This window comes from Saccopteryx leptura, chromosome 4 (genome assembly GCF_036850995.1).
Source record: "Saccopteryx leptura isolate mSacLep1 chromosome 4, mSacLep1_pri_phased_curated, whole genome shotgun sequence".
Classification (NCBI taxonomy): Eukaryota; Metazoa; Chordata; class Mammalia; order Chiroptera; family Emballonuridae; genus Saccopteryx; species Saccopteryx leptura.
The window spans coordinates 86243128-86245582 of NC_089506.1; the positions used below are offsets into that span (position 1 = coordinate 86243128).

The 2455-nt window shown below is 31.8% G+C and overlaps 1 pseudogene; it reads left to right on the forward strand.

The window, feature by feature from the left end:
* Positions 1–1271: 1271 nt before the first annotated feature.
* Positions 1272–2145, forward strand: LOC136404188 (F-actin-capping protein subunit alpha-1-like; annotated as a pseudogene).
* Positions 2146–2455: the final 310 nt, after the last annotated feature.

A 2455-nucleotide genomic window follows, 5' to 3' on the forward strand; every position in this document is an offset into this window, starting at 1 on the left:
CAAAGAATTCAACTACAAGCTTTATGTTCAGGGTTCATTGTAAGACATCAAATTAAAAATCTTAGTACAATATTATAAAAATCTTCAGATAATCAAATAAATGATCAAAGAAAAATTATCAATTATCTAGAGGTTGAAAAACAAAACCAGGGTGAGAAAAGAGGTTTGTCTAATCTATGGAAATTATTTTTCTCCTCATAATATATTAAACAGCAAAATATATCACCATAGAGCTGTATTATAATTATAGTTCTCTTAAACATATGAACAATACTGTTTAGCATAGTAACAAATTACAAAATTTTTTATTATTCTAAGTATGTAATTATAATCTATGGATCATTGGGTTAGGGTAGTTTTCAGGGCATATCTGCCTATTGCTTATACACTCTCTTCCAGTATGTGCATTCCAACCGAGAAACTAGACTGGAGATTTTAGAAGGGTTTTGGTCTATCAATAAACCTCAAGTTAATTATAAAAGCCCAGAAAAGATTTTGTCAAAAAAAAAAAAGATAAATTAAATCTTGTTCTTGAAAATTAACTGGGTTTGAAGAAGTTGATGAAAAATATGTAGATAAGCTTGAAAGTTCATTTTTAAGAAACTAATAACTCCTAAATTTGTCCAGTCAAAACGTAAAAATAAAGTCAATAAGGAGCAGCCAATCAAAACAGCAATAGTTTAAAAGAATTTATGAATCTTATTTTACAATTGTGATGCATTGGCTATGGCTCTGAGGCATGAAGTAGATGCCGGTAATGACTTGTGTTTCTGGCTTAAGTGATCAGACTGGTGATGAGGCAGTCACTGAGTTGGAACTGAAGGCAGTCACTGAGCCGGAACTGAAGTATATAAGCTTTGGTATGAATGTGATTAATTTTAAACCGTTTTAAATTATGAATTTCTTCAGATTACCTACATATTGTAATTGGTTATACAGTATTAAAGCTCCAGAATAATTCAGATATAGAAATAAAGTAATATCAATAAAACATTTTACTGCTTAATTTCTAGAGTGCTTTTCAATGTTTAGAATAAAAGCCTCAAGGTATTTGCTAGTTGCTAATGACTACGTCCTTTTGATTACTCTTATTCAAAACATAAAATTAAGAAAAAAGCATGTAGTATGATATTGAAACACCTTTACACTTTTTTATACTTAATTGTGACATAATTATACATTTTTAAACTTTAAAATATTAGATAAAACTTTAATTTCAATCAATAAATATTATAATTGTTGATAATGGGACTCAACCACAGCAGCCCAAGATGGCTGATTTTGAGAATTGGGTGTCAGATGAGAAGTTATACATAGCTACTAAATTCATCACTCATGCACACCCATGGGAGTTAATAAAATATTCAGTGATGTCTGGCTATGACTTAATAATGACATAATGACAATTTTTTCAAAGAAGGGGTAGCACTTGCATTTGCCTAGTATAACATGGATCAGTTCATGCCTGTGAAGATAGAAGGATATGAAGTTAAGGTCTTAGTTACAGAATGTGATGACCTGTTTAATAGCAGATTTTTAAATCGAAAAAACAAATCTTTCTTTAAGTTTGATATTTTACAGAAAGAAGCAATTGACTTCCAGCCAGAGGAAGATGGAAGTCTGAACTATTGGAGAGAATCTTGTGATAGCACTTTGAGGGCCTATGTGAAAAATCTTTATTCCAATGGCTTTATTTCAACTGTTTATGCTAAAACTATAGATAGGCAACAGATCATTATTTCATGTATCGAATGCCACCAGTTTCAATCTAAAAACTTCTGGAATGGTTGTTGGAGATCAGAATGGAAATTCACCATCACACCACCTATAGCTCAGGTGGTTGCAGTACCTAAGAGTCAGGTACACTAGTATAAAGATGGCAATGTTTAATTGATTAGTCATAAAGACGTGCTGGGTTCAGTAACTGTTTCGAATGCAGTCCAAATTTCCAAGGAGTTTATTGCAGTCATAAAGCATGCAGAACATGAATATCAGACAGCAATTAGTGAAAATTATCAAACAATGTCACATATCACATTCAAGGCCTTGCACTGGCAACTTCCAGCTACCCGCACCAAAAGCCACTGGAACAAGATACTCAGCTACCAGATTGCTTCAAGGCTGAATGCAGAATTTTTAATTTGACCATGTAATAAATAAGTGATTTATAAACAAGAGTGATATTTGCTGGGCAATGTTAAGATGTTTTCTAGCCTATGAAATACTGTTGAACCTAAAGCATTGTCTTGACACTTTTCAGTTCCCAGCCTTGTAATTTTTTGCTTGATTATATCCAAGTTACAAATTACAAGTGTGTGTGTGTGTATTTATATATATATAATTACAAGTATGTATATATATTTGTAATTTTTTCTTTAAATCTGCAACATGTAATGGTGGAGAGAGAGATCTTTCCTAGAGTCATTTTATTTGTTAGATAATTTCCCCAGGCATG